The sequence below is a fragment of the Vairimorpha necatrix genome, chromosome 1 (assembly GCF_036630325.1).
Source record: "Vairimorpha necatrix chromosome 1, complete sequence".
NCBI classification, from domain to species: Eukaryota; Fungi; Microsporidia; family Nosematidae; genus Vairimorpha; species Vairimorpha necatrix.
The window spans coordinates 331,691-346,573 of NC_088816.1; the positions used below are offsets into that span (position 1 = coordinate 331,691).

Sequence of the window (14,883 nt, forward strand, 5' to 3'; positions counted from 1 at the left end):
TAAAAATATCAACAGAGTGGATGTACGCTTTAAGGCAGGGTTGTATTTTAAGCTCCCCGATGTACATTCTGTGATATTCGGTCTCCACTCAATCTCGCGTCATTACTAAGGATCAATCATGTGAAGGATTTATGTATTCGTCTTACATAATTTTCAAATAGGTCAATTCATTAGTTTTCATTCTCGGCTATGGAATTCGCCCCTGTTGGTATTAATTTTTTATATAAGAATATTGTCTTCTTCTTGTCAAATACAAGAATGTCAGGCGTATGATGGACCACCTTTATATTAGTGGATATCTTCGCATCCACTCTTTTTTACGCACGATCATTTTACATGATCTCTTGTACTGAGTGTCAACGTATTGTATTATTCTTTTTTAACCCGAAGTAATTTTATTTAAGAGCTCGATGCATCTAACCGCCTCGTTTTGGCTTTTCATGTAATCAACCCCAACATTCGATCACACTTGGTAGCTAAATGATCAAGGTCTTTCTATGAGATCTGAATGAAGAAATTGTTTCTCTTGTCAAAAAAAATTTCTATTTTTGGGTAATCAGTAAATTGCTTCGAACCCAGCCTGATTGTTTGGGTTGTTCAAAAGGTATGCGAACCTGTTGCTTACTAATTATTTTGCCTGCTTTAAACAACATTTCATGTTTAGTCATATTGTTGATTTCGTTGTAAATTTCTATTTCAAAAAATTGAAATTTATAAACTTATTTAATGATTTATCTTAGAAATATGTTTTTATGGGCATTTTGATTTAGGTTCTGTAATATTATATACCACATTTTTCGGTCCTTCGAGTAATTATTTTTCCAAATATAATATCTTTTTATCTATTTACTTTTCAAAAGGTAAATTTAATCTTTTCTTGCAGTTCTCAAGGTTCCTCTTATAATTTAAATGTTAGACTCTCAAATACCTTTTGCCGATCAGTACCAAGTTCATCTCCAACTGTTATACTTGGCTTTTATAAAGTAAATTAAAGACCTGGTGTTCGTAAATATGTTTCCGTAAAATTCTAAGAGCAAAGAAGATATTTTAAATGTGTATCTGTAACTTTTTTTATTCTACAAAGATAAGAAATAGTCGTCTATATCTAGACAAATTCTGGATGTCGGAGAAAGTAGATACATAGACTTTATATCAACACACATAAATATTCACTACGCAAGGTATTTATCAAAGAAAAAATAAAACCTAAAATTGAGCATTATTACAACTTCAAAAAGCCGATGGGCAGTTTAATAGTACCACTGACGATTTCCGAGGAGATATTTTGAATTTTTTTGAGTAAAATCTTTATATCACCACTTTACATTAAAATTGTTCTGTACCAAGGAGATACAAAAATCTCGACATATCAATAAGTAAATTATTTACATCATTTAATGCTACGTCTGTATATTATCAGTCGTAAATGGTGATAGTCTGTTGAAAGCGTCATTATATTGAAAAACAGTCTTTTTAGGTTTTTATAATGCCATTAGGCATTTGCATTCTCCAAACCATTCATATAGAGCTTTTGATCGAAACGCTTTTTGTATAAACTTCATAAGAAAAAAAAGTCAATAAAAAACACCCCGGATTCAGACTATACATGAATAGAAGGTCTACGTAAAGCTCCAAAAAATAGAAAAAAAATGTAGAAGACTAGGTAACAGGGCATATACACCAAGGACGAGAACAGGAAATACTTTTAAAATAAGATTAAAGCATGTAAACAGTGTATGCTCAGTTTTAATGATCGAAGGAAGAATCTTGTGATTATGTATGGCTTTGTTCAATTTTGTTAATTCCTAAAGTTTCTGCTTTCTATGATGCAGTTGGAACAAGTCAGACGATAAAATAAAATTGTGTGCGTCCAGCCATGGGGAAATTGCATGCAGTGAAAGCCACACTTTTGGACCGCAAAAATTTCCTCTCGTGTTGACTTACGATACATACAGAATATGATGGTATGCTCTAGATGAATCTGTGACTAATGCAAATCCTTGCTATTTTAAAAAAAACAGACCTAGTAGAAACTTAGAATATCTTGCAAAAGTTTCCTATGTTTATTCTAGAATACTTTCTTCAAAACTAAAGCAAACCTGTGGTCAACACTTTTAAGAAATGTCTGGCTGAATGTCGCGTGTAATAAGCTGTGTATAGGTTTAAGACGATTATAAAGACACTTGGGGCTGAAACTATATGTATATTCTAGCGTAACTAATAATCTCCGTTATTATAGTCGCTGTTAAATCATCCTTGACCAGATTATGAATAAATAAGAAAATGCATTTTGGAACAAAGTCAAACGGATATGACATATACTGGTCATTCAAATTTTAAGTAGAAACACTTATGTAAAATAGAACTATGGGCGCTACTAAATTATCTCGGCCACTTTTCAAAAGAGGGGTAAAAAAATAAAAATTGGTAGATAGAAAATTTTTAAAAAAATAGAAAAAAACAGACTTAAAATTTAAAATTTTTATTAAAATTTTAATTGGAAGATGTAGAAAAAAGTAATATTTTCTTAAAGAAGGCCAAAAAGGGATTTAGAGTCATAATTATTTATATTTCTTTTTTTCCATACGAATTCATTAAAAATATTTGGATTCTCTTTTTATATACACCACCTCGTGCACGATATTGCTGCTTCAAATACACAGAATTTCAATTCGATTGGTGTTTGTTCCTCCCTATGTACTAAACCCTTCACTGTGATTTACAACGTAATGAATTGACCCAAATTGACGCACTGCCCATGGATACGAAGGATATCCATCTGTTACTATTATAGAACCCGGCCTAACATATTGTATAAAAAAACTCAAATATTGTTTCTTTTTTTCTGTTTGGAATTATTTTTAAAACAAAATTTCTGAAATTATCCTTCGCTACGCCGCCTAAAATTCATTGTATCGTAGGAATATCATCATCTACACTTGATGGGTTCTCGATTATTAACCCATTCCAGATAGCAGTTTCGTCGAATTGTACTTCGACGCTTTCACCGCCAATCTGTTTCTCCTCTTGTTCTCTTTCCTCAACCAGTTCATCAATTATGTTTTTTATTTTATGTAGGTTGGCTCAAATATTTGTCATAAATTTACTGCGTGGTAGCTGCTGCGTTAAAAATCCAGCAATGTATTCCTTTTAAAACTTTGTTTGCATCAATTCTTATTTTTTCTAACTTTGAACCCTTCCTTGTGGACATCCTTCTCCTACATGATGTAATGACACATCGGAAAACTTTCCCGTCTAGTGCTTTTCTCTCGGTTTGCAAGCGATTAGCACTACCACTTTTATCACAAAGAAGAGAACTCCGAAAAACATTATGTCTTGTGAAAAATATCAATGCTCTTTCGTTGTTTTGGAATATTTCGTGGGAGAAGTCTAAGCTTGTTTGCTCGTCAATAAGTCTTTCCATGTTTGGGGCGGATTTTAACCCTTTTTCACCTTTACTCAATTATCTCGGCCAAGAAAAAGTTACCCTTTAAATTTGAACGAATTATTTTTTTTTTTTACCCCTATTTTCACCCCTTGGCCGAGATAATTTAGTAGCGCCGAACTATGCACATGTTGAAAGTAAGATCCATCAGATGATTTTGTATGGTTTAACTACCTCTAACGGTGCCCCTAGCCCAAAGGTAGAAGGCGATTCTTCCATTGAGCAATAGCTGGGTTCGATTCCCAGGGGCACCAAAATTGTTTCTACTTTCTATGATGCAGTTGGAACAACTCAGATGATGAAAATGTCCACGATAATCATTAATTTGATTCAATGAAACTTGTGTGTGTCCAGCCACAAGGGATTAGCATCTAGTGTAGAAACGCATCTCAAAGCCAAAAAGCAGTATCACCCCTTGGTGACTTAATGATACATAAAAGTATCTGATGAGTACGGCCTAGTTGGAGCCCATGGCTGGTGCACTCTAGAGTGGGATCCTAGAACTAACTAAGAGACCAGACGAAGTAGGGCAATAGAAAGTCTCGTGGACCCTATCCTACAAGATTCTGTAACATGGTGGCCGAAACTAGTGGGAAACTGGTGGTCAACGCAGCCCAATAAAAACGTCGGGCTGGGGATGTGGTCGTGTAAGGAGCCGTGTGTGCAATACGGATAATTGTAGGGACCTTTGAGTCAGTACGATGATGTCTCTCCTCGGGTTATAGATAACTATGCCCGTTAAGTATATCCGCTGTGAGGCCACTCTGGGCGCGATTTGAGGTATAAATGGAAAGTGTTCTCCTGGAGCCAAAGTCCAATGGATACGGCGGAGCTTGCTGCACCGGCAAGTGTATGGAGGGAGTTTTAGTGAGTAAGAATCTCACAGTACCAGTTGGATGAGGATCACACCAAATCCCTCTGGTCCCTATGTAAGGTTTCTCTCTACCTCTTACTTGCAAGAAAAAAAAAATTAATGTGCAGATTATCTAACTATAAATGTTTTGCGTACATGAAGTAAATAAGATATAACCGAATAAAATTTTTATCATGTAGGAAACTATGTTTGTTTCCCGTATTTGTAAGATGTAAAATCCATTAATGATGATTTTCATTTTTTTCAAGTTACAATCTTTTCAAGGGTTTCTAACGATTTAGTCGTATTGTTATCATTGAACTTTAATGATATTAATTAATTTAATAATCACCTATAATATGTCATAGGTAATTTTCATTTCTTGTATTTTAGATCTGTTGCTCGTGCATAAATCTCGTAATATGTTTCTTTGACAGAACTTTTACAATTATAGATTTGTTTGTTCACTTTTGTCTCAGTAATTACAACCTCTTGGAAAAGTGTTAGTTCTTTGGAGTTAGTATTTGTCTTTACATCATGTATGTATTCGGAGGCCATCGTTTTATAGGTTGACTATTTTTGTCTAACACGAACCTTATCTGATTAAAGCCTTAACTTTTTGTGAATAAGTAATAAGTATGTTTATATATTTGTTTATTTAATGTTTATATTTACTGCGGACATCTTAGATATATAATTTTTTATTGAAGCTATTATTGGGTTAATTTCATTCTACATTTTACTCTACTTCCGCGCACTCATGCTGGTCGCACCATCTTTAGCTACCTCTACTATGTTCTTGGTTTTAAATCCTCTGTCGCCGTGTCTCACCGGTGTTCAAAGGAGATGCACTCTAGCGTCTCTTACATAATTCTCATTGGATGTAGGCTTCGGTACTAGTCGATAGGTCAAGTGCATTGATAAGATGGTGTGGTATTTTGTCGCAATTCCGTCACATGACATGACGTGTAGTATTATTTGCATTTGTAAGTTAGACACAGTTAATTTGCTAAGATATCGTACTTTTTGAGTTATGTTCTACTTTCGGCAATTATCCTAAAAGGTTAGACATCTTGAATAATAGGCATAAATTTCTAGATGATGCTAACACAAAGAAATTTCTTTTTCAACCAATGGTTCCATAATTTATCGTTTTATGCTTGTAAATTTTCTACGCCGTTAGTTCTCTTTTTCCGTGTTTAAAATAGTTGTTATATTTGCAGGAAAATGTATTTTCGGATATGATATATTTCTGGGTTTACTTTACAAGTCAATATATACCAAAAATACCATAGATGTTTTATAATTCTAAAGGAAACAATATAAATATTTTACTTATTGAAGAAAATGGTTTTTTTGATATATATATATATCCTTTATTTTCAAAAACTAATGGCTAGTGGTCAAAAGAGGAATATTGTTACAAAAATTGTGGCATTATAATTACCACAAACAAATAATTTCCCCCCTTTTTGGAAATAGACCATTCGAACGGTCTATTCCAAAAATTAATTATTTATATAAATTTTACCCCCAGCCCACAGAATTCAACATGATGAAAACTATAAAAACGTTCTTAACGATTACCCTTGGAATATTAAACCAAGGAAATCAGGAACGCTAGGGATAATTCAATTCCTTTATTGTGCACAACGGAGTCAAGTAAAGACTAAAAACTAGTTTCAATTTCGTCGTATTATATTTGTTTAAAGGCAGTATCTGTGTTTCGTCAAAAATTTATATTGAGGGAAGACAGAATTTTTGATATTATTAAAAACAATAATCAAATCTACAATTAGCACTTTGAAGATTTCGAAATCGACGAAATCTTCAAGACCTATTTGAAAGTGCACAAGGTTTTCGATGAGGCCCTTCTAATTGGGCACATCGAAAATTTCCAAAATGAAAAAAACTCCAGGAGCCGAACACCCCAAGAGGTCGAAAGCGCTAAAAACTGGAGGCAGGCACGAAGGGCCAGTGTCTGCTCAGAGAGAACCATCCTTAATGATCACTCCTCTGTATGCTTCCCCAAGACCAGAAAGACCTATAAATTCTTAATGATGTCTTGATTTCTGACATTCCCTTGGTGCAGCTGACGCCAAGACAGAAAGACAAGCTCATTGACATCATGGAATGTGTTGATGTAGAAGAAGGAGAGGTCTTAATTAGGGAAGGTGGAAAGGGCAGTACCATGTTTGTGGTAGATGAAGGCATTTTTGATGTCTACATCAAAAATGTAAGAATCAAGTCCCTTGAAAGAGATGACATTTTCGGAGAAATTGCTCTATTTCACAATATTAACAGGACTGCCACTGTTATTAGTAGAGTTAAATCAAAAATTTGGGTCATAGAACAGAAGATGTTTGGAGGCCTGAGGGCCTCTGACAGAAATAAGAATAAAGGTATAGTTCTGGACGGGATAACCAAAATGAAGTTATATCCCGATCTAATTGAAAAAGAACAACAAAGATTTGTAAATATCTTAACTTTCAATTATCTTAAAATTGGCAGTACTGCTGATTAAATCACGACAAACTTTCTCTTTACATAGCCGGATTTGGCTAAATGAACAAGAAATGTAACAAATAATCTTAGAAGAAAAATATTTGTACAGGAGATTAACCGTTAAACTTTCCATATTTAAATAAATTCCTAAATAATTATTTGTTGTATATTATTTAAGTCTATTTGTGTCATCGTAAACTGTAGTATTTCTTAGCTTTCCTTCGCAATTGCTATTAGCATCTTCTGGGTTATCTCTCCTACAAAGCTATACCTGATCCTTAGATACTCGTTAATTAAAAACAAGTAAGATTTGCTCTCTTCCTCTACTTTAAGTATCGCTGCCCGTTGAAGTAAGCTATCTCTAGACTCATCTAATGTTTATTAAATATTCAGAAGCATACTTTCGCTTCTATCTTCGCACATATGAGGCCTCTACCCATTTCGGATCTAAAAAGGTATAGTCTTTCCTCGCAGGCTGGCTGGAGATGTACCTGGTACTTGATAAGTACCTGTCGTATATCAAAATCAAAACTTTTGAAATCTGTTGGTTCTAATTTTAATAATCTTACATGATAGTTTATTTCTGATATTGCATGCTCGGTTATAGCTCGAATTATATTCTTACCATTTAATTGAATCTTGCACAGTTTTTCAACCCTCTGTAAGATCTCATTTCTTACTTTTTCAAAAGTCTCTCTTTCGACAGCACTAGAGACATCCTCTGTTTTTCCAAGGTATTTGTATCTTTTATGTCCTTCTATTACTACTGCATCTTCGCTACAATAAATACAATTAGTCGCAGACTTACCCCTGTTCATTTCTAAACCTATAGCTTAGAAAACCTTTTGTGTTTCCTCATTCATCAGTTTTAAAACGACGTAGTTCTCTGCGAGGTGCAAATATCATCAATAAATAGAAGATGGTGCGTTACATAGACACTTTCGTGAATCTGTATTCCTACTTTTGGGTAAGTTGAATTCAATTTCCTGCTCAACGGCTCCATACATAGTACGGAAAAATCCGCGACAAAATCCCTTTAATATGCCTCCTTCAATCTTCTTATTCTGTATCGTTTCCGATCCTCATTTTATCTCAACGACACCTTTTAACGGTGGCTTCTAAGAATTTACTTTTCCTTTGTGCGAAATTAAACTTGATAATACAAGTTAATAGATAAAAATTTTCAACGGTGTCGTAGACTTTTTTTACATCTCACACTTGGTCTTTAGCTTGTTTGCATGTCCTCATTGGCTGATATATTAATCGAGCTTGTTCTTACACTCCTTGGACTTTTCAACTGTCCCTTGTTGGTTCTCTGCTAGTAGCCCTCTACTTTCTACAATAGCTGCATTATTTTCGTCGTGCAATATATTTTGAGCTTGTAGAGGTTCGACATACTGGTAATAGGCCTGAAGTCATTCCCACTAATGGGGGTACCTTTGGGTATAAAATAAGTAAACTGCTTGTAGGACCAAGCTTCGGGTTCTTTACCATCCATGCATACTTCCTTAACAATCTTGTGAAGGAATGGGCGTAGAGCTTCACATTTCTTATAAAGAAATTGAAGATTCCATCACAGCCAGCAACCCTCATAATTTGGTAAATATTTAATAATATCTACAAATTTTTGCAAGGTTGGGAAATGATCTGATCTTGGCTATCAAGAATGTTTTTTATGAAAATACGCCTTGAGAGTATTGCAGTCTTCGGATTGCTTTTTCTTATTCCACATGGTAGACCAGAATGAACATATATCTTCTTGCTTACATTATGAATAACTTCATCGGCACACTTGAGTTTTCTTTAGAAATTGCTTCTATTTAGCTTAAAAATAATTTTAAGCCCATACAATTGCGTCGATCTCATACCTTTCGCTTCCTTGAGTATATGGCTTTCCTCTAGTTGAGTATAGCATTAGCTTCAGAAGTATCTCGGCGTAAACATGCAAGCATGTTGAGTTTACGCATTACCTTCTTAAATTCACGATTTTCTCATTTGAGAGTTTTCAAAGGCCTTGGCCTTTTGATAAGCACTACCTTGTCTTCGATCTATGTGATTTTTTTCAAGATACTTTCCTTTAAAGATGAAGGTTTGAAATTCTTACTGGCCATTTCCTAATAGCAGAAAAGTGCAGCTTGCAATATCCTTGCCATCTGGTACATTTATGAGGGGGTGGTATCTAACGTGACTATCTACCGCCTTGGCTGTGGCATCAAGTTTCAACAGTCCAAATTCGAGGCAGGTATTTTCCTCGTTCTTTCTACCTGGTCCACACATGTGTTCTGGATATAACTAAGTTTTCTCCAAGAATCATTTTTGTGCTTTTAGGAAGAGCTCGAATTCGAAGAGACTATTCCTCTTTTGAGCCAGTCAGGCTTTACGTCTTTTGGTAGGATTAGCTAAGAATTATTGGGCCGCCATTCATCTACAGCTATTTCTAGTGAGCGCTTTCTTCGCTTTGCTCTTAGATCTAGTGAACTCATGTTCGACCCAATTTTTATACCGAACAAATCGGTAGCTTTATTCCACCGTCCTCTTGGCATTCAACCAAAAATATTTATAATTGATAGAAATTTTTTGAGGCCACTCTTCTTCATTCGCTTCGGTTCTCATAAAACTGCCACGAGAGTCTCAGAAGTGGATTGAGTGGGCACACTAGTGTGTTCTGGCCCCTGTTCTTTCTCGGCCGTGTCTATTTCATTCCTTTTCGCTTCGGAAGTTAATTTGTTATTTTTTCGGGTTTAATATCCTGCTCTGTCCTTACCCTCTTTTTGTTATATAATCATTGCATTAATTTAAAATTAAATTTATACCCCCACTTTATTAAATATGACGAGAATGAAGACTAGAGAAGAAAAGGAACAGTTAAAAGTGCTGTTTTTGTGTTATAATTCCATCTTGGATAATCACATGATAACTCAGTTATCTTATGATATTTTAAGTAAGGAATGTGATTTTGATCAAAATGATCTGCACAATTTCTTGGAAGCTGCAATAAGAACATATAATGATATTCCCTAATATAATGCTACGCATGAGATTAATGCATTAAATAATTTGAAAATCTTATTCATAGATCAAAAATTGAACGAAAAGATAGGTTTATCTTTTTGATTTGCTGCCTATTGCATGACATAGGCCATACAGGTTCCAATTCCCGTGGGCATAATAAATTTGGTTTAGAAAATCTTTATGTGGATTTTAAAAGAAATTTCCGTATTAATTTTTACCCGGGCATTTGACAGAGGAAAATATGAATTTAATAAGTGAATTAATCTTATCTACAAATTTAATTTCACATAATGACGTGCTTGACGATTTAAAAATAAATATATAGGTCAAAAAATTAATAGCGTCGAAAAACTAAATATTATTGAATTCAAAATGTTGATAAAAATAGCAGACGTAGGTAAATCGTATAAAAAGTTCAAAGATTTTATGTGTGGAAGCAAAAAGCTCGAGAAAGAAATTTGCGGCACAAGCATAGGAGGAGCTAAAAAAGGCAGAAGAGGATGCAATTCATCTTAAATTATTCCTTACCACTAGCAGAGTGTTTTCGAAGGATTTTAAATTTTTGTATGGAAATACTATTGAAAAACAAAAAGAATCCAATTACAAAAACTTTTTTTTAGAGTGGGCTATTTGTCCGTGGTGATAGAGCAAATATTTTGGCTTTTACAAGCGAATTATACGTGTTTGGCGGGAGTCTATTTCCAATCCTCCTTTTAAAATGGGAAAACAAGCCGAGAAAAGATATAAAAACAACAATATAAAGCATTTTTTAAGTAATGCAACAATAAAACTTTTAGTTTGTTCGTAACACAGAGGAAATACCTCTTGTGCACAAATTTATAATGGACTTACCGGTTCTTTATTTAATTAAGTTATTAAGCACTATTTTCGTGCTACTAATGTCTCTGGGTGTAAAGCTTTTTTGGTCTTGTTTTCCAAGGAAATTGTTGACAGATTTTTAGAGTCAAAATATGTGGGTAGAGGAGGAAAAAAATAGTAAAATTTTTGAATAGATCGGTCGAATGGTCTATTTTTTAAAGAAGTATAATTTATTAATAAAACTAAATAGTGTGAGAAGCATGAAGCACGAATCTATTTCTCATCTATCAATAGCAAAAAAGAATAATGTTTATATTACATGACCATGTGTTTTTCTATTTTGATGGATTTTCCAATGTGGTATGTTGCCCCGACGAAAAATTATAATAAAAATATAAAATATTTTTAGTTTTAAATTATTTCACAATATATAAAGGCACTAGATCAGTCCGAATTCTAATTTGAGCTTTTTAATCTTTCTATAGAGCTTGTCTAAATATGTAATTCTTATAAGAATTATATATGTGCAATTTTGATTATTAAGTGTAAACAAGGGGCTTGTTGAATATTCAAAAATTTTTGAGACATTTTCTTTCCTCAGTTTAAAATAAGGACGTAAATCACAGCCTCTCATGGAATGGTAAGTGCTATACACGTCGTTATTCAATCTTTTACGATGTGCATTTTTGTTAAGTAGCCACAAGAAAGGAAAACGAAAATACAGTAACTAGATTAATATCACAAGGCAACCTTCTTTAAGACAAAAAATGCACATTTATTCTGCACAACTTTGCTTAATTTTGTTACAATTAAAAATTTCGACAGATTATAGAGTAAATAACCACAGTTGGTGCTTACAATACGTGAGTTAATTATCATGAGTGCGAAGTTTAATTTATATAAATACCATAAAAAATTGAATTTTTTAAATCCCTTTGGATAATAAAAGAACGGAAACCAATAAATCTCGAATTACGAAACGTCGATTTGGGGTTGTAAAAAAATAAAAAACGTCCCATTGACGAAATATCGGATATAATTGATCTACATTGTAAACTCGTTGCAGCCATCAATCGAAAACACAATCAACATACTAGATCTACCAACCAATTGAATCAAAGCGAAATTCTTACAGTTACAGAACATGCTATTTAAAATATAACTACCGGGGTTTCCGGGTTAAGAGATCCAGCTTAAAAGTCGAATTTTGCGACCTTTTAAAAAGAAATTATTATACTAGTATAAGAGGTCTACCCATATAAGAGATCCACCCCACCCCCAGCCAAATGGTTAAAAAATTATATTAGAAAAATGAACCCTTTATTATAATAAACATTTAAATTTCTATAAAATCTTCAAATAAATTTTAACAGTCTGGGCCTTCGTCTTCAATTTCAGCACAATTAAGAACATCTTGAAGTTTATTGTTTAAATTAAAAATATTGTTTTCATGAAAAATTGAATCTGTTCCACACAATCTAAAAGCCTTAGAAGCCATTTCAGGAGTTATTTTTTTTAATGCATCCGCTATTGAATTCAAAATATATTCCCAGCTCGGTCTACGCCTATAACCTTTATTTGTATATTCCTTTGGCCCGTTTGCATGCCATTCCTGCCATTTTCTTTTTAATTCGGCCTTAAATTAAGAATTTATCAAAACATCCAATGGTTGTAAATAAGACGTAGTTGGGGGAATTAAAACGGCTTTAATGTTATTATTAGCAAAACTTTCCATAACTTTTTCAGTTTAGTGAGATAATAGGTGTCAAGAATAAGAAGTTTTTTTTTCTATTTTCAAATGGCCCATATTTGTTTAAACATGCACATATCCATAATAAAATCAGATTTTGAACATGTTCCCTGATTCAGATGTAACTACAAAAAGATTATTTGGCACAAAGCATTTTGGCGTTTTTTTAAGGCCTTTTAAAATGGCCATTCCCCTTAAAACAGTACCTTCTGAGGAAATAATAATAACGACGGAAATTTTAGTCTTAAGATTTCCAGTTGTATATGCCTCAGTGTTTTTTTCGCCGGTAAATGATAATGTCGCGATTGCATCATATCAATGTAAACAGGAGTTTCATCCATATTATACACCACTGTTTGGCTGTCCATACAGTTAAATTTATGATTAAAGGCTTCAAAATAATTCAACATGGTTTCTTTAATCTCCTGAGGCCTTTTGTTGTCTTCCTGTCCAAAAGATGTTATTTTTCTAAATGAAAAATGATTTCTTCTTTTGAACCCCATTAACCAACTCATACTTGCCTTAAAATCTGTAATGGACAACTTCTCTGCTATTTCAAAAGCCTTATCTCTAATATTATAAGTTGAGATAATTCGCTTCTTTTCACCTCGCTCTACCTTCACCCAATCCGCAAACATTTTTTCAAGAGGAGGCCATTTGGCAGAAGTACCGGCACGCATTCTATTAGTATTTTTAATGTTGCTTTGGCCTAACATTTTAACTTCGGCCTTTATCCAATCACTAGGCATTTTCCTAGTAATCTGCAACTCTAGAGCAGTCATATTCAAATTCCCATTGTTTTCACGCAATCTTTGTAATCCTGCTAATTTTTCTTTAGAGTGTACGCTTTCTTTTTCATGGGGGTAAATTTAAAAAAATTTAAAAGAAATTTCAAATATTTTATATACTTATAAGAGATCCATGGTCTCTTATATGGGTGGATCTCTTAACCCGGAAACCCGGTAATAATAAAACCACAAAAATAAATATTTACACTAGAAGTCGCATATGAGTATGTTCTTCATTAAAAACTTTCAAAAAGCAAACATTAATTTTTTTACCACTTTTTTGTGATTAATCATGTGATACGTGATCTAAGGTGCTCTTGGCCCGGTGGTAGAAGGCGATGCCTTTATTGGGCAATGGCTGGGGTTAAATCCCACGGGCACCAATTTATATCTACTTTCTATGATGCAGTTAGAGCAACTCAGATGATAAAGGTGTCCCCGATATCATTAAGTTTATTCAATGAAACTTGTGTGTGTCCAGCCATAAGGGTCAGCATCTAGTGTAGAAACGCGCCTCAAGGGCCAAAAGACAGTATCTCCCTTGTGGTGGCTTATGGTTCCTATAAATATCTAATGGGTACGGGCTAGTTGGAGCCCATGGCTGGTGCACTCTAGAGTGGGATCCTAGAGCTAACTAAGATACTAGAAAAAATAGGGCAATAGAAGGTCTCGTGGATCAAATCATAAAGATTCTGTAACACGTGGCCAAAACTAGGGGGAGACTGGTGGTCAACGCAGCCCATTAGAAATGCCGAACCGGTGATGTGGTCGGGTTAGGAGCCGTGTGTGCAATACAGATAATTGTATGGAGCTTTGAGTCAATACGATGATGTCTTTCCTTGAGTTATAGATAACCATGCTCGTTAAGTATATTCGCTGCGAGGTCACTCTGGACGCGATTTGAGGTATAAATGGGGAGTGTTTTCCTGGAGCCAAAGTCCAATGGATACGGCGAAGCTTGCTGCACCGCAAGTTGTATGGAGGGAGTTTTAGTGAGTAAGAATCTCACAGTACCAGTTAGATGAGGATCACACCCGTATCCCTCTGGTCCCTATGTAAGGTTTCTCCCTACCTCTTACTTACAAGAAAAAAAATATAATAAAAATTGCGATTTACAATACACTATTGTCGGTAAACATTTACTATTCAAAATAAAGACGATACCTCAAACATTTATAAAAAACTTTATTAACTTTAGTCTTGGATATAATGCTGTGATGACCTAAACAAACAAAACATAGCTTATCTCACCATTAGTTTACTATTCTTAACAAATACTCCATGTCCATGTAATAAAACACAGTCTCCTTTCCAAGAATGGTCTTTCTAAAACTTCTTGTTTTTTGTTTGTTTGTAAACAAACAAACATGTAAAACTATAAATAGCGAAAAAGCCCAAAAGGGCACGGGGAGCAAGAAGGTCAAAGCAACTCAAATAACAATAATGACAACAGTCTTAAAAATAAATTAACCTCTTCGAGACATTTCTTTGCCTAGGATACGTCAAATGCATATAAAAGTAAATATTTATGTATAAAATTTATTTTTAAAAATTATCTTTTGTCAGAATTCTTATCTTTTAGAATTCTCTCTTCTTCGATTTTTTCCAATTTCTTTAGACCTTTCAATAAAGAACCAGAAATCTACAACATAAGGATCCAGCTTTAACATTCTGGCCATGTGTATAATGTGATTTGGTGATGGCCATTTAC

The 14,883-nt window shown here is 34.0% G+C and overlaps 1 non-coding gene across 1 annotated transcript; it reads left to right on the forward strand.

The window, feature by feature from the left end:
* The first annotated feature begins 3,626 nt into the window (after positions 1 to 3,626).
* Positions 3,627 to 3,699, forward strand: VNE69_01903. Its single transcript has one exon. It is a non-coding gene; the product is annotated as a tRNA-Asn (tRNA).
* The last annotated feature ends 11,184 nt before the right edge of the window (positions 3,700 to 14,883 follow it).